This window comes from Phascolarctos cinereus, unplaced genomic scaffold, assembly GCF_003287225.1.
Source record: "Phascolarctos cinereus isolate Bilbo 61053 unplaced genomic scaffold, phaCin_HiC Scaffold_726;HRSCAF=1367, whole genome shotgun sequence".
Lineage (NCBI taxonomy): Eukaryota > Metazoa > Chordata > Mammalia > Diprotodontia > Phascolarctidae > Phascolarctos > Phascolarctos cinereus.
Genome location: NW_027556098.1, coordinates 385,646,594 through 385,664,651, shown reverse-complemented (window position 1 = coordinate 385,664,651; position 18,058 = coordinate 385,646,594). Strand labels below are relative to the sequence as shown.

The window sequence follows — 18,058 nt, the reverse complement described above, 5'->3', positions numbered from 1 at the left end:
GTTATGAAGGGCTTTGAATGACAGAGTATTTTGTATTTGTTCCTGAAGGCAATAGGGAGCCACGGGAGTTTACTGATTGGGGGTGGGGAGGTGGGGTAAGGGGTGTGTGGCATGATCAGATCTGAACTTTAGGAAAATCACTTTAGTGGCCAAATGAAGGATGGATTGCAGTGGGGCTTCATATTGGGCTAGAAGCTCGAACTGAGACTCCCTTCTGCTCCTGGAGTCTATGCCACACTACTGCTACTTGCTTCTGAACTTCCCCCTCACTCAACACACAGGCTAGGGCATATGACTGCCCCTCACCCCTAAGTATAAGTCCCTTCCTCAGTCTGCCCTGGATCTGGAACCTGGAACTTGTTATTGGGAGATAAAACTTCCAGTTGGCACCTGCTCCTGCACCCTGCACAAGGTCTGAGTGCCCTGCTACGGGCCTGGTACCCCCGCTTGCACTGGGGTACAGTATCTCCCTGAACTGAAGTACTTGGGTCCATAGAGCCAAGCTTCTGGCTGGACCCTATGCCCAGTGTCCACAGATCTCCCTGTCTCCCTATGCTGATCTAGGCTAGAAAAAAAAAATGACTCATTTCCCCACTCCGGTTTTCCCAATCAGAATTCTTTCTGGTGCTTTTTTTAGATCTATTTGGAAGAGTTTGGGGAGTGAGGCAACTTGCATGAGGCAGAAGAAGAGATGGGAGGCCATGAATTTACAGTTAATGAGAAATTTCACAATTGAAGATCATGGATACAGCGTAGTTACGGGTGATGATTCAGTTGAATATGTGACCAAACCTGTGGGTAGTAGAGGATGGGATGAAAATGTAAATTATGTGATCTGAGGAAGCTGATGAACTGGGAAGTCAGAGAATTCAAAGATACCAACATATACAGAAATGTCCATGAATCAAACTATCAGAGATCCAGTTTCTTCATTTGTAAAATGATGAAGTTTTAGAACAGACAGCCTCCAAGTCCCTTGAGCTCTACATCTAGGATAAATGAATGAAAAAATATTTATTAAGCACTTACTACATGCCAAGCACTGCGCTAAGTGCCTGTCATAGGAACAAAAAATTGAAACGTTCCCTGCTCTCATGGGGTCCACATCAGCCTACTTCCTTCTTTCTTCTGAATTCCTCTGATGCATACTGTCGTTTTCATCTCTGAAACAAAACTGAGGGAACTAGTCACATGCAATGCAGAAACCGAAGAAACCCAGTGGTATACTTTCTTAGGGTTGAGAGTTAAGTGGTCTTACTTGTCAGGAGGTAGTTGCCTGAGAAGCCTTTAGCTTAGCTATTTTATTTAATATTATTTATTCATCATTATAATTAATTATATAATAATTCCAATTATCTTGTAGATAAATGTGGAAAAGGGTTCCCATATGCTGTTTTCCTAAAAAAAACCCCAATGACTTAGCTGCATTCTGCCTCAGACCTTCCCTTTTCCCCTTCTTTCTTGTATTTAGCTTCATCCCTCTTTTCTCAGGCCCCACCACTTAGTTTGGGGGGCAGGTGTCCTGTCAGCACCCAAACAGTTCAGTGATTTGTCCCAGGTCACAGAGCATGATGGGCAGGGCTGAAATTAGAGCCCAGGTCTTCTGACTTTCCAATAGAATGCATTTCCCACTGCCTCGGGGATGGTCAAATTAATTTTTAAAGGGTAAATAAATCATATATTTCTCATGGATGAGTGTAGCTGAAGAGGACTCTCCACAAAAATTCCATTACATTTTTAGCTTGCTGGCAAAATGGAAAGAAACACAATAAGCCAATCAACAGATTCACGCATTCATTCAGCAAATCTTTATTATACCAGGTATATACACAACACTGTTCTAGGTGCTGAATGAGATACAAAGAATAAGCTACAGTCTCTCTTCTCCAGGAAGTGACAATCTAGCTAGTACACACACACACACACACACAGGCACAAATCACAGTATACATTGTATACTATTTTTTCCTTTGAGTTTCTTTTTGCAGTTCTTAAAGTTACTCTCTCCAATCAGGATATATTGATATTTATAGCTATATACACACATACACATGTATATATGCATATACATATATGTAGATACAGAATCTTGAGCTCTATAATAATATTTTAATTGGTTTTTGGTGTTTTGTTTAAATATCTCACCAACTTTTGAGCTTTGAACCAGGACCAATTGGAGCTTTTGGATGGAGTGGGTAGCCAGCCCTTCATTGTCTCCATCAGGGTTGTCTGAATTCCTTCAAGACGTCTACTTCGTAGAACCTTCACGGTTCAGAGGGCCAGATCTGCAGGTGTCTCAGGACATACCTTGGAGTCCTGGACACTCAATTTGTTCTGGTCTGAGCTCTGCAGATTGCCAATGCCCACAGCTTTCAAGGTCCCTGTGGGTTTTTGAACTTCCCTCCCCTCCCCTCCCCTGGGAGCCTTCTCTTTGGAGTTTTCTGTACTTCCAGCCTCTGGACAGAGCCTCGAAGGCTACATGTCTTCATGTACTTGATCATGCTGGCAGTTTACCAGCTTATTCACCTGTACAAGAACCGACTTTGCTGGTGACTGTCTCCTGTTGTCTGTGGGCTACTGGTTGATTTTTTGTGCAGTTCTGGGGTTGGAGAAGTCGTTTACTATAGTTTCTCATTGAATTTCTTGATCATTATGTGGTCTTGTGTTAATTTCAGGGTTTTGCTGGAGTAGGTACATAGGAACTGGGCAGTTTGTCTTTGTGCAAGAAGTCCTGGCCATGGATTTTTGAAAGGCACCAATCCTTGAAGCCCAGACAAGAACTACTCCTAAGGTGAACTTTATAAAGATTTCACAAAAAAGAAACAGCCTTCCAGGACCAGGAGTTGGAAAGCATACCTTAGCCACACACATGCCTCACCTAAACTGTCTGCCTCAGTTTCCTCGATTGGAAAATGAGGGTAATAATGACACCTACCACCCAGAGTTGTTCTGAGGATAAAATGAGATAATATTTGTGAACTGCTGAGCACAGTCCTTGGCACCCAGTAGGCACCTTCTTCCCTTCTCCCTACCCCCACTTTAAAAATGATTGTACATGAAACTTCAAATCTCTGTTAAGTACAGCTTGTTTAGGGTTCATTTCTGTTTTTGTTTTCTTAAAGGGTCTATAACCAGTCTATACAAAAGGAGATACGACTCTAAAATGATGGAGACAATCCTGAGCTGAATAAAGATGTTGTTGTTTTCAAGAATGAACCCCAAATTCGAAATAGTTTTAGGAAGAAATTTATTAGGTCATTTGGTAGAGGAGAGTGAGCTGGAAAGGAGGTGTGGCTCCCTCACCCCAGGTTCTGAAAGGTTTATATTATACAGAATTTTGATGAGGATACCCCTTACAGGCATCACATGTACACAGCTGAGCAATCTGGCCAAAAAGGCAACTTGTACACAAGGTCGACTGAGACAGATATCAGTAAATGTAGACATTCGATGAAATTTGGGGGGAAGCCAAACCACAAGCTTGGTGGATCCACCCAAAACAAGTAGACCCCAAACAAGAGCTGGGGGTGACAACCCAAAACATATTTTGGGTGGATTCAGGACCCGACAAACCCCAAATTCCTTGTAACAATCTCCAGCATTCCTAAAGAGTTACTGAAGTCAGGAGGACATTCTGGGTTCAAACAATCTCTAGTCACATAAAGTTAGATTTAAACAGCATAGTAATTAGTAAGTTTTCCAAACAACATAATACAGCATTTTCTACAATGTAATACAGAGCTCTTGTGCAGAGGGCCTTAGCTTCTTGGGGGAGAGACAAGCATGGTTCCAGATACTCTTTGTGAGAGACATAAAGAAAGAATGACTTGGTAGCTGCAGACATATAGAGAAAACTGGCTCTTCGACATGTCCCCGATTTCCAGTTTGCCTCTCTACAGCTTTCAGGGACCATCCTTTTGGGTAAGGCTGGGGCCTTTATACTGATTTGAGATGAGATCTCATCTCACTTTCATCTAGAAAACTCATGCATTTTTTTTAAACAATTGGGGTTAAGGGTCACACAGCCAGTAAGCATTATGTGTCTGAGGCTGGACTTGAACTCAGGTCCTCCTGACTCAAGTCGGTGTTCTATCCACTGCACCACCTAGCTGCCCCAAACTCATGCATTCTTGTGCATTTTCTGGAATATTCTAATTTTTATAATCGCTCTGATTTCTGATCACTGTTTGCTCGGATAAATGCGTTAACCTACCATTAGATGTTTTTAATGGACCTTTTATGTAACTATCTTTTGGTGTAAAAAGGCCATACCTATAGGCCTACGTTTGGAATTATCCTTCCCCTTAAGAGAAACTAGAGAAGTGGCTTTCCTTTTAAACTCCCCTCAAAAATCATACCCATGGACTAGTGATATTTGAGTAGGGCACAAAGACATAAATCTAGCCCAATATACCTCTTGGAGGTAGGTATAGCTCTCGCCCTTCTCCTGTGCCCCTCAAGGTGGAATCACATTCCTTCTTAGAGAAAGATGGACCAGATTCCAGAGTTATCTATCATTGTCATCTGTGAGCTACATGTCTTTACATTTACACAATCCATGTTGTCTATACATTTCAACTACTCACATAGACATACATATTTCATAATACATGTGTCTTGCATGTACAATTGAGTTAGCACGTTAGTTCCACAGCTGTGTATTCCTCTGAACTTTACTCTGTTCAGTGCACTTTAAAAGATACTTTATCAATGCTCTTAGCATTCCTTTTTTCTATCATTATCCTTCTTCTCTTCCCTTTCCCCGTCGACCCAAAAACTTTGTCTTGTCATCAATAAGCACAGTTAATGAAATCAATCCATGTTGGCCATGTCCAAAAATATAGTAGATTAAACATTAATAGTTTTAGTTAGGATAAGGATAGAGGACTCTCTCCTCCTGAGGGTATGGTGAATTATGGCGCCACATTTCCTATGGGTTTGACAGGCTTTATGGTTAGGATGTTATGCTGAGGAAAGAGCTACAGTCAAGCCATAAGAAATCCTCAGAGCATCACTTCTTTTCTTATTTCTACTTCAGTTTCCTGATAAATACTTGTCCTACCTAACCTGACGGAGAGAAGACTATTATGACAATCTGATGACATAATGTAAGATAATTTAATTACCAGTTATTAAGATGAGATAATTTAAACCCACTTTGTAAGGCTTGCAAAGTAGGATACTTCAAGTATAGCGCAAATGTAAGTTATTATTTACAGAGTAAAGAGCACTGGGCCCAGAGTCAGAAGACTCAGATTCAACTTCCAGTTTTGCCACTTGGTAGCACCACCGTCAAGTCACTTAAAAGTCAGCTCAAGGTTCCTTACCTGTCAAATGGAATACTAATACTGGTCCTACCTACCATCTAAGGTTGTTGTTTGTAATCCTATTAATCCTATCCCTTTATATAAATGTGAGCTGCTACTTCAATTCAACAAATTACGGTACACAAACATACTGGAATTCTCACTGTGCTCTAAGAAATGATGAATAGGACGGCTGCAGGGAATCAAAGGAAGATCTACATGATCTCATACAGAGTGAGGTAGGCAGGGCCAAGAAAACACCACAGAGGATGACTACAACGATGTAATGGAGAGGACAACCACAATCCAAGTGATTGTTGCAAAATTACAAAGAACAAGCCCCAAAGAAAAGAGAAGCCATCCCTACCCTACACCTTTGCAGAGGTGGGGAGGGACATGGGTGTGGCCTAGGGCATGTATTTCACTCTTTTAAATCACTGATTTTGCTGATTTTTCTCATTCCTTTTCCTTCAAAAAAATATGTTATATAGGATGGCTCCGTAGGAAGACTGAAGGGGAAGGATACTAGGTGGCCCATTGGATAGAGCGAAGGTCCTGGAGTCAGGAAGACCTTCATTCAAATTTGTCCTCAGACACTTACTAGCTGTGTAACCCTGGGCAAGTCACTTCATCCTGTTTGCCTCAGTTTCCTCATCTGTAAAATGAGCCGGAGAGGAAATGGCAAACCCCTCCGGTATCTTTGCCAAGAAAACCCTAAGCAGGGTCACAAAGAGTCAGACAAAACTGAAAAAACAACTGAACAACAAACAACAAAAGAACCCTATGTCACATATTATAGGCCATATGTCAGCCCCAGGTGAGGCCCGGGGACTCACTCCCTTCAGGGCTTTACAATATGTTCCTCTCAATCTAATAGTAGCCATGCAGGAAAGCCAGGAAACAAAAGACTTGCATCATTTGTTAGGGCTTTCTGAATGTCCTGGCTGGTGACAGTTACAGAATGCTTGGCCATGCACCAAACTGAGGAGCATGGAGGGTCCTTCTGATACAGTTTGGGGTTGCTGGGAACCCCAAAACGCCAGGATACAGGGCAGCGTCTGCTCGGAAACAATTTATACACTCAAATAGCTGTCCAGTCAAAGTGGCAAGGTTTATTGTAACACCAATAGTGTGGGCAAGATTCTGAGGGAATCTGCAACTTAATTGGGGTGAGACTGATACTTATACACAAAAAAGGACAGTGAAAAGATCTGGATGGGATTAAGAAGTGGTAAATAATCTGGGGTGGGCCATGTGCAATGGTGAAAGGAATAAAGTAGTCTGTGGTGGGCCAAGAGGACAGTTAAAGGACTGGAAAGTGAGTTAATTAAGTGATCTAGGCGGGCTGGGGTGGGCCAGATGCCTTGGGGCAGAGGTCCCAGTGATCTGGGCTACTGAAATATATGGGAAAATTCAGGGACTGGGTTGTTTTCAAAGACATGGTCTTTTCCTTTTAGGGGTCCAGGTCCCATCACCCCGCCACCTTCATTCTTGTTTTCTTGCCTGTTCCCCAGAACTGCACATGCTCTCTGAGTAAGGAGCCCTGGCTGAGCAGCTGTTAATAACCATAATATATGATAACGGTAACAGTTAAGTACCTTAGAAAGGTATTTAACAAAATGTTTTTCCTGATCAGAGAAAACGGATTTGGGGGAGAAAATAAGGAAGGCTCCATGAAGAAGCATTTGAGAGGCACCTTGAAGGAATCCTTCAAGATCATCTGACTTATCCTGTTGTGTCCAGCACAGAAGAATAAAATACATCCCAAGGCTTTCTATTGACATTTCTGTTTCTTTGTCCTGGAAGGTTTCTTTAAATGGGGAAGAAGTGATTTTTCCAAAATTCACAATGCTCATTTTCCTCTTCTTGTTCCACAGCAGGAGCAGCAGGATGAGGAGATAGCCCAGAGGAGTCTAAACTTGTCCCAATCTGGCCTCCACTTTCATAAAAGTCCTTCAAATATTTGTATTTGTCTCCCCCTCAATCTTCTCAAGTTTTTCCACTAATCCCTGAACAGCAGTCCCCTTCATTCCCCATCCTAAGTGCCTTCATATGGGTATTCTCCAGCTGATTTTTGTTCTTCCTAACCTGCGAACAGTGCCCCAGAAGTGGTCTGATCAGGGCAGATCTGGACAGCAGGATCATTACCTCCTTAGTCCTGGATGACCACCTTCCCAGTCACCTAAGGTTGAAACCTCGGTGTCATCATCAAATGTTCTTCATTCATTCAGTTGAGTCAGATTCTTCATGACCCCATAGGACACCAATACCGTCCATGGGGTTTTCTTGGCTAAGACACTGGAGTGGTTCGCTTTTTCTTCTCTAGTGGACTAAGGCAAACAAAGGTTAAGTTACTCGCCCTGGGTCACATAGCTAGTATCTATCTGAGGCCAGATTTGAACTCAGGTCTTCCTGATTCCAGGCCCCGGGTTTTCTATACACCCAGCTGCCTCCATCATCTTCGATTCCTCACTCTCCTTCTCTCCCCACCTCCAACCTATCAGTTACAAAGTCCCATAGATTTTGCCTTCATTAACATATCTAGTACATGTTTTCCTTCTCTCCTTTACCCTTGGACCACTGCAATAGCCTGCAGGTGAGTCTGCCTCCCCCAGGTTTTGCCCTGACGCAATCCATCCTCCACTCCAAGTGATCCTCCTAAAGAGCAGGTCTGGCCATGTCACACGGACCACCCCACCCCTCCTCAATAAACTACAGTGATTCCCTATTATCTCCAGTAGCAAACATAAACTCCGGTTTGGTGTTCAATAACCTTCATAATTTAGCAGTCTTCTTCTCCCACCAATACTTTAAAGGTGCAGTGATTAGAGCACCCACCCTGGAGTCAGAAAGACCTGGGTTCAAATCCGGCCTCAGATACTTACTAGCTGTGTGACCCAGGGTGAGTAACTTAACCTCTGTCTGCTTCGGTTTCCCCAACCATAAAATAGGGATTAAAAACTCTGCGGGGTGTTTCGAGGCTCTAATAAGAGAATATTTGTAAAGCACATGGCACACGTTAAGCGCTTTGTAAGTCTCACTTCCTTCTCTTCCCCCTCCTCCCTTCACCTACTCTGAGATGACGGCATCCCCAACTGGGCACACAGTAGGTGCTTAATAAGTGCTAGCCGGCTGAGTGGGCACCACCCAGATGGTCTTCCCATTCCTTCACTTTAGGACTGCTGGCCGCCCGCCCCACCCACGGTGTCGGTGGCCCTAGGGCGCACGGCCCGCGCGACGGAAACCGGGACGGCCAGTTCTCGCGCGATCTCCAGGGATCCCGCCCCGCCCCCTCGCTTCTCGCCTCTTGCCGCACTAGGTACCTTCGGCGGAAGGAAACGCTCTGCGGCCCGAGGCCCTGATGAGCCACACATTTAGGTGCTGGTCTCGGGAGCCTCATTTCTGGGGGAAGAATGGGCGACGCCGCACTGGAGAGCATCTCTGAGGCCCCCGCAACTAGCAGGAGAGGGAAGGGCCAGGGGGGGTGGGGAGGAGAGGCCATCCTTCAGGGCAACCGAACCCTGGCGGAGGAGCCGATTTCGAGCGACGTAGGAGGGTCACGTGACGGCATGCTGCTGCCCAATAGATGCAAGGCTGAGGCCGCTCCTGGGGAAAGGGCGCAGGCCCAGTGAGCCGACTCCTTGTTTAACCCTGTAAGCCTTCCGGGTGGGCGTGACGCTAGGCTGGTTCAGCGCTACTAACCCTAGTTGCGCACGCGCAGTAGGTGGGCGCTGCATCTCACGTGATCTTTCGGAGATCTCGGGTTGGAAAGGACCTCAGAGGTCGTCGAGTTCGAGTCCCCCCCATTTTACAGACGAACAAAGTGAAGCCCCAGAGGCAGGAAAGTGACTTAATCCGAGTCAGACAGCTTGGAGGTGTTTGAGGCAAGATTCAAATTCAGGTCTTCCTGATTCGCCCTTTCAGTGCTGTCTCTCCACTGGGACGCCCACCTGGCCTCAGTTTTTCAAGCAAAACATCTGTTGCCAAAGCGAAAAAGGAGGAATGAGAAGTGGGGTATATTCTTGACCTTTTGTTCCTCCTGATAAATTTTATTGTTGTTTTTACTAGCTCTAAAGTAAATCTTTAATAATTTGAGTGGTATAGCACTGAATAAGTAAATTAATAATTATTTTGGGCAGGGTTGTCACTTATTATATTGTTTTGGCCTCAGTGATAATTGCCAAATCCCATGGCCTTTTCTCAGTCGTCATCCCTCTTGAATTCTCAGCAGCCTCAGACCCTAAGATCAAACTCTTCTCCTTGATACTTTCTTCTCGTTCTCCTGGTTCTCTTCCTACCCGTGTGACTGCTCCTTGGGTCTCCTTTGCAGGATCTTTCTTTGGGTAGGTCACATTCGCTACCTGTGGGTGCCCCCCTCCACCCAGGGTTCTCTCCGTTCTGGGTCTTCTTCTCCTTTGATGGCTGTTTCATTTGGTGCTCTCGTGGATACAGTGGTCATCTCTGTTCTGATGATTCTCAGATCATTTGTCTCATCCTAATCTCCTGTCTGTTGTATTTCTTGAACCACAGACATCTTACATTAAGCATGTCTAAAACTGAAATCATCTTTCTCCCCAAACACTCTCAGCGTGTGAAGTTCCCTATTACTATTGAAAGCACTGCCTTCCTCCAGTCTCTTAAGCTAGGCAACATCTCTGACTCCTCACCTTCTCAGTACTCATAACAATCTGTTGCCGAGGCCTGTAACATCATTTATATATGCCCCTTTCTCGCCTCAGAAACTGCAACCACCCTGGTGGTGCCCTTAGGGGCAGGTAGGTGACATAGTGGATAGAATGTGGGACTTGGAACCAGGAAGACTTGAGTTCAAATCCAGCCTCAGATGCTTTCTAGCTCTGTGACCCTGGGCAGGTCACTTTACTTCTATTTGCCTCAGTTTCCTCAACTATAAAATGAGGATCATAGTAGCACCTACCTGCCAGGGTGGTTGTGAGGATCCTAAGAAATAATTACAAAGCAATTAGCACAGTGGCACCTATGTAAATGTTGCTGCTGCTGATGATAATGTTGCTTGGACTATTGCAATAGTATCGTGGTTAGTGTCTTCCGAACTCTAATCCACCCTCCACACACAGATCAAATTAAGCATCCTGAAGAGCAGATCAGACCATTCAGTAAACTCAGTTACCTCCAGGAACAATTATAAGATCTGTTTGGCCTTCAAAACCCTTTACAACCTGGCCTTCTAGTCTTCTCACACCTTCCTCACTCCACGTATTCAGATCCAGTGACACTAGCCTCTTTACTGTTCCTCATAGGAGATACTCACCTCCCAGCTCCAGGCATTTCCCCCAGCTCTCCCCTATCCCTGGAACTCTCTACCTCCTGGGTTCTTTGATTTCTTTCAAGTCCCAGCTAAAATCTCACTTTCTATAAGAAGCCTTCACAATACCCCTTAATGTTCCTCTCCTCTTAGATGATCTCCCATTTATCCTAATGATATCTTCTTTTTACATAATTGTTTATATGTTTTCTCCCCTATTAGAATGTGAGCTCCTTGAGATCAGGACTGTTTTTTGCATTTCTTTCTATTTCCAGCACTTACCACAGTGCCTGGCACATAGTAGGTGATTTATAGATAATTGTTAACTGACTGGCTAAAATGGAAGAAAGGCTCTCTTGTGCGATGATTGCTGATGTAATACTTTAAAGTTGTCAGAGTAATTAACCTGTATACATATATGTAAAATAATCTCTTTTGAGTTTCATAACAATCTGGTGAAGCAAGTTTCTCTAGTCTTCTTATCCCCAGTTATGTAAGAGGATACTGAGGCCTAGAAAAGTTAAGTAACTTGCCTAGGGTCATACAGCTAAATATATCAGAGGTGGGATTTCAGCTCTGGTCTTCTGGATTCCAAGTATGCCACTCTGTCCACTACGACTTAATCTGCTTGTTCCCTGGGCCAGCATTAGGAATAATGGCCGAAAGTTCTGAAGCAGCAGGCATGCTGCACGTAAGAAAAGCTTCTTGGACGATTAGAACTATACCCAAGTGGGAGATGCTGCCTCTGAAGGTCAGAGGCTTCCCCTCACTAGAAATCGTGGGCAAAGACTCACTTCCCACGGGTTGGGGTTATCATCCCAAGGCATTCTTGTGTGCATATCACTGGGGTCCCTGTGTTCAATTATGAGGATCTCCCAAGAGATTGTTACATGAAACAGAATCTTTATGAAAATCTCAGTAGCTGTTGACATTTGCAAATACATGACTCATTTAGAAGCAGCAGGTTAAGGCTTCAAATGCAATGATTGTGTAAGGTTTTGTTTTTCCCTCATAGTAGGTTTAAGGTGTGGGTGCCTTAATTGTAGCCCCATCTCCCCTTCATGAAGCTAGTGCTTGCCTTAATATCAAGGGCTTGTCTCAGATCTTAGGAGTATGTATATATCATTATGATAATAAAAGCTATCACTTGCCTTAAGGTTTACAAAGTGCTTTTCAAATGTTATCTCACTTTGTCCTCACAATAACCCTGGAAGGTAGTTATTGTTATCATCCCCATTTAACAGATGGGGAAACTAAGGCAGATCAAGGTGAAGTGACTTGCCCAAGGTCACACAGCTAGTGTTTTGAGACAAGATTCGTAACTCAGATCTTTCTTACTGCAGGTCAAACGTTGCTCAAGCACGGTGCTACCTGTCCGTATACACACAACCAGCTATACATCTCTATATAGAAATACGCACACATACATACAAGGTGTTCCAACTGTCTTAGCTCATTCAGCTTTAAGCTATTAAAATTTAAAACTGCACTAAGATATTCACTAAGAACACGCACTAAGATGGAACATCTAGGGGGTGCCATAGTGCATAGAGTACCTGGCCTGGATTCAGACTCCTCTTTCTGAGTTCAGATGTGGCCTCACATACTTCCTAGCTGTGTGACCCTCGGCAAATCACTTCACTTTGGTTTGCCTCAGTTTCCTCATCTGTAAAATGAGTTGGAGAAGGAAATGGCAAACCACCCCAGTATCTTTGCCAGGAAAACCCCAAATGGGGTCACAACTGAACAACAGCAAAGATGTTCACGATACCATATATACGTGTGTGTGTGTATGTGTGTGTGTACACATATACATGTATATGTGTATATACATATATGTATATATGCACACAAAGATACAAATTCTGCTTATTAGCTCTCTTGTTTATCAAAACTTGTGCCTAGGGATATGGTATCAGTATTCCTCTCTTCCTTTGGAGTCTGTCATCAGAGATGAGTGTCACTCTGAATGGACATGTCTTCTGTTTCCTTCTAGGGACCAAAATCTCTACCTGCTGCCATCATTCATTATACCAGATGAAGATTTGATGGTTGCTTGCCTGATTTTTTTCTTCTTTTTTATGGGGGGGGGTGGGCAGAAATACATTCACAATAACTAAGGGCAAGCAACTGAGGAACAAATCATTTTTTAAGGAACCAGCCACCTGTGAATGAGGAAGAGAATTGGCTTCTTCCCCCTAGGCACTGCTTCCTCCTAACGTGAGGAGAAGAAATCACCCACCAGGTCAATGGACATAGGCAGAGGTTGAGCCTCATCAGTTCTTGGGGGAAAGGATCAGGCCTTTGCTTTGGTTCCCGTTGTCTTCTGAAGGGTCACGGAGGAAGGCGAGAAGGAAGCTACTCCACTCTGCCCAGTACACTCCCTTCTGAGGGGGAGAGAGGGGAATCAGCAAGATGGATAATCTTACTCCTCTTTTCAGCTCCTCTATATCAAAAACAGTCCAAAAAGCTAAGTTCAAAGATGCCACTGAACTGGGATTGAATCTGCTTATCTTGTAACCCCATAGCAGCACTTGCAACCTAGGTGCTCCATTCATAGTTCAGAATCTTTCTTAGATGTAGTTGTGTTGTGATACAAAGAGCACTGGATTTAGAGTCAGACTACCTGGGTTCAGATCCCAACCTTTGAGTAGGCCCTTAGCTGCAAGCATAGGCCTTGCACAAAATGACTCTGGACACATCACTTAACCTTGCTGAGCCTGCTTCATCATTTGCAAAACAGGAATAATCATCCCTTCCCTGCCGACTTCACAGGGTAGTTATGAGGCTCAAATGTGATAACTTAGGAAAAATGCTTTGTATGCCTGTAAAGCAAATGCCAGCTCATATTTAATAACTCCATCCAAGCCTAAGCATAATTTGACATGCAGCCTTCCACTACTCTTTATTGTATTTGCTATCCAACCCTCCTCCAAGACACTGGGGAACTTAGAACATCAGTTGTATTGGCCTGATTCTCTAAAGATGGGGACCCCAGCCAGAGTTAGGTTTGGGAAGGTTTAACTTTTAGTTGCAGTTGCTGTTTCAGAAATTTTCCATTTTCTATTTGCTTTGGAAAAAAGAAGTCTAAAGGGAGTCCTAATGTTGTCTTGATCATAGAATAAATTTTAAAAAGCACCAATTATTCTTATGCTTTCGAGTGTTTTTAATAGGAATAGGTGTTGTGTTTTGTTAAAGGCTTTTTCAGCATCTATTGAGATAATTATATGATTTCTCTTGGTTTTGTTATTGATATGGTCAACTGTGCTGATAGTTTTATCTAATACTGAACCAGCCCTGCATTCCTGTATGAATCCCAGCTGGTCATAGTGTATGATCTTTGTGATTGATTACTGTCATCTCCTTGCTAGTACTTTATTTAAAATCTTTGCATCAATATTCATTAGGGAAATTGGTCTATAGCTTTCTTTCTCTGTTTTTAATTTCCCTGCTTTAGGTATCAAAACCATATTTGTGTCATAAAAGGAATTTCTGGTAGTACTCCTTTACCTATTTTTTTCCCCAAATAGTTCATGTAATGGAATTAATTGTTCTTTAAATGTTTGGTAGAATTTGCTTGTAAATCCATCTGGTCCTTTGTTTTAGTTTTGTTGTTTTTTTTTTCCTTAGGGAACTCATTTATGGCTTGTTCAATTTCTTTTTTCTAAGATGGGGTTATTTAAGTATTCCATTTCCTCTACTGTTAATCTGGGCAATTTATATTTTTGTAAACATTCATCCATTTCATTTAGATTGTCTGTTTAATGGCACATAATTGGACAAAACAGTTACTAATAATTGGTTTAATTTCATCTTAAGTGGTGGTAAATTCACCCTTTTCATTTTTGATACTGGCAATTTGGTTTTTTTTTTAAATCAAATTAACCAACAGTTTATTTTATTGTGTTTTTTAAAAAATAAAATCAGCTTCTAATTTTATTTATTAGTTCAATTTTTTAAACTTTTCATAGAATAATATGGTATAATTATATCTTAATTGTTTAGGGTGTTCCGAAAGACTTGGCACAGTTTAAGAGCCAAAAACTGCACCAAGACTTTTGGGACACCTTATATGAAAAGCTGTCTTGTAGGTAAGGAATGTTGTTCTGTACAGCTCCTGGAAGCCAGAACTAGGACCAGTTTCTGTGATTAAATATATATATTTATTTTTAATTCAAACAGTAAGCACCCAATATAAGGAAGACACCAGGACTGCAAAGCCAAATGATGGATGACTCATTCCCTGGCCCCAAGGAATTTACACTCTGATCTGGGGATTAGAGGTAGATTATGAGAAGTCCATAGGTATGGGTGTCATGGGGAAAAGAGAGATCCAGACATATTTTAGATATATTTGAAGGAAGAAAGAATATTTTTTTGGGAGGGGTGAGTAGAGGTAAGGATGGATTAGGCAAGACTTCAGCAGGTGATGGTGTTGAGCTACGCCTTGGAGAAAGAAAGGATTGTAAAGGTTAAGGCGAGTAGGGAGTGCATTCCAGAAATAGGAACAGGCCTGTACCAATCCAGCGTCCATCTCAGGAGGAAATGAGAAAAAACCCCTCAGCCTAGCACAGTAGTATTATCCTTCCAAAGCCTCCCACTTCCTGCTGGAATTTCAGAGTGTTTCCTGTGGCCTCCCCCTGCTTGAGATGAGCTGAGCCTGCACAATTGCCTGGGTCATCTCCAATGGGCTTCACTTTACGAGAACATGCACGTTTTCTGTAATACATTGTCAGTCTGCTGACACTTACCTGGCTCAGGAGAATGGAGTTGGTTGGCCACTATTCTTGTGCATCATTTTTGCTCTGAGGAAGAATTTTTCTCTGTCCCAGTGGGATGGAGTGAAAAAGAAAAGAAGTAGGGACTGCTAAGTATACTAAGGGATCTGGCAATCCATGAATCAGTCAAGTATTTATTAAGCATTTACTGTGACGCCAGGCACTGTGTTAGGTGCTGGGGAAACATGTCTAATGAATGAAACAGTATCTACTCAGAAGGTACTTACATTCTAATGGAGGAGACAAGAACTTATACAAATATATACTGTGCAGCAAAAGTAATTAAATACAAGATAGTTTGGGAAGGAGGCATTGGCATTTGGGGGAATCAGGAATGGCTTCATGCAGAAGATGGTGTCTGAGCTAAATAATAAGGAAGAGAAGGATTCCATGAAGTAGAACTAAGAAGAGATGGCCCTCCAGGTGTGGAAGACCGCCAGTGAAAAGGCAGAGAGTGGAATGGAGTGTTGAGAATGAGGAACAGAAAGAAAGCCAGTTTCATTGGGTCTTGGAGTGTGGGAGTCTCACAAGGCTGGAAAGAGGTTGAGACCAGGTTGTGACGTGCTTCAGGAGCTAATTAGAAGAGTTTATAGTTTATATCCCAGCCAAAAGGAAGCCAGTGGAGTGGCTGAGTAAGGGAATCACATATCACATCGGAGGTCAAGGAAAATTACTTTGGCAGCAATGTGTAGGATGCACTGGAGTGGTGAGAAACTTGAGGCAGGGAGACCAATTAGGAGGCTGTCACAATAATTTAGGGCAAGAAGCAATAAGGGCCTGACCTAAGGTGGTAGTTGTGTGAGTGGAAAAAAAGGGGTAGGTTTTAGAGATGCTGAAATGGCAAGATTTGGCAAGTGATTGGATGTGTGGGGTGAGGAAGAGTGAGGAATCCAGAATAATGTCAATGAACCTGAGACAGTGGAAGGATGGTGATGCCTTAAAAAAAAAAACAGAGGGGGCAGCTAGGTGGTACAGTGGATAGAGTACTAGCCCTGAAGTCAGGAGTATCTGAGTTCAAATCTGGCCTCAGACCAAATACTTGACACTTACTAGCTGTGTGACCCTGGGCAAGTCACTTAACCCCAACTGGCTAAAAAAAAAAGAGAGAGACATTTGGAAGATGGGACGGTTTAGGGGAAAAAGATAACGAGTTGTTTTAGACATGTTGAGTTTAATGTCTCTGGGACATCCAGTTTGAAATTTCCAGTAGTAATTGGTGACCCAAAAAAGAGACTGGGAGTTGATATATAGACCAGGGAATCATTTGCTTGGAGAAGATAAGAGCCCAGCAGTTGATGGAGTTACTGAAGGAGAGAACAGAGGGAAAAGTGAAGCAGGTTCAGGACAGAACTTTGGGAAACATCCATGCTTAGGGGCCATGATGTGAATGAATAATAATGGAGACGGAGGACTAGTCAGACTGGAGGCAAACCAGTGTACTACAGAGCTTCCGTTCTAGAATCTTTGGCCCCTCTTCAGGGAGTCATGCCAATTTTTTTTTTGGGGGGGAGCCCTTTGACCTCCTACTCCCTTTACCATTCTCTTTTCCCTTCACTTTACCTTCTGCCCTTCTCCTTTGTTCCCCTTTACTTCACTCTCTCTCTTCTTTTCTTCCTCTCTCCTTCTTCCTCCTCTTTCCCTCAACTTTCATTTTCCTTTCACTTTTACTTCCCTTCCCTGCCTCCTCTTCCCTTCCTTCTCTTCACAGAATCACAGCATTTCATACTTGAAAAGGACTCAGAAGCCATCTAGTCCAGCCCATGCCTGACCAAGAATCTCCTTTACAACATCCCTGAGAAACAGTGATCCAGACTTTGCTTGAAGATGTTCTGTAAGGGGGACCCACTACTCATGAGGCAGCCCGTTCCCTTTTGAGATGGCCCTGTTATGGAAGAGTCTAAGATGACTCAGAACTTATGAACCTGGTGCCTGGGGAGGATGGTTAGGGGAGAGGCAGGTAAAGGCTGGGTGGAGGGAGAGAATAGGTAATGAGTTCTGTTTGAGAGGCCTATTGGACACCCACGTAGAGATGTTCACAGTCGATGATACATGACTAGTTTAGGCAAAAGATCTGTATATAAAGAGCTACTCTTTGGGTCCTGCCATTCAACCAGGTCTGATTTTACCTAAATAGACTATTGTATATATGAGTTCAAGCAGGTCCATAAAGACTAGGATTATTGGCCAGTCTCCTGTTACACTGTCATTGAGCTCTCACCTCTTGATCTTTACTACAAGAATGGCAAGAGAGTCTTTTATAAAATCCTTTGCTAAAATCTAGACTCTGCTATAGCATTCTCCTTGTCTATCAGCCTAATAACCCTCTTAAAACAGGAAATATTGGGCTGGCATAAGCTGTGCTCGCAGAAACTCTTTGTCATCACTGCCTTCATTTCTTGATGTTCACTGTTCAGCTTTTAATAATTCTAGAATTTCACTGGGAATCCAAGATAATCTTATAGACCTATATAGAGCTTGCATATCCTAGTCTTTTTTTTTCCTTAATTGCAACAACTTTCCCCCCCCTTTTTTCCAGTCTTGCCATATGCCTTCTGTTCTCCACCTAATGGGGTCTGGAACTTATCAGGAGTCAGTGCCTGTGGAATGAATAAGTGAATCAAGGTCAGCTACTATGTTGGTTTTTTGTTTGTTTTTGTTGGGCAATAGGGGTTAAGTGACTTGCCCAGGGT

At 43.0% G+C, this 18,058-nt stretch overlaps 2 long non-coding RNA genes across 2 annotated transcripts; one reads left to right on the top strand and one right to left on the bottom strand.

The window, feature by feature from the left end:
• Positions 1-1,785: 1,785 nt before the first annotated feature.
• Positions 1,786-8,912, bottom strand: LOC144454222 (uncharacterized). The gene is made up of 2 exons (XR_013482549.1): positions 8,630-8,912; positions 1,786-7,636 (listed from the first exon to the last, which is right to left on the bottom strand). It is a non-coding gene; the product is annotated as an uncharacterized LOC144454222 (long non-coding RNA).
• Positions 8,913-8,933: 21 nt separating this feature from the next.
• Positions 8,934-13,732, top strand: LOC110198789 (uncharacterized). Its single transcript, XR_002321827.2, has 2 exons — positions 8,934-9,320; positions 12,587-13,732. It is a non-coding gene; the product is annotated as an uncharacterized LOC110198789 (long non-coding RNA).
• The last annotated feature ends 4,326 nt before the right edge of the window (positions 13,733-18,058 follow it).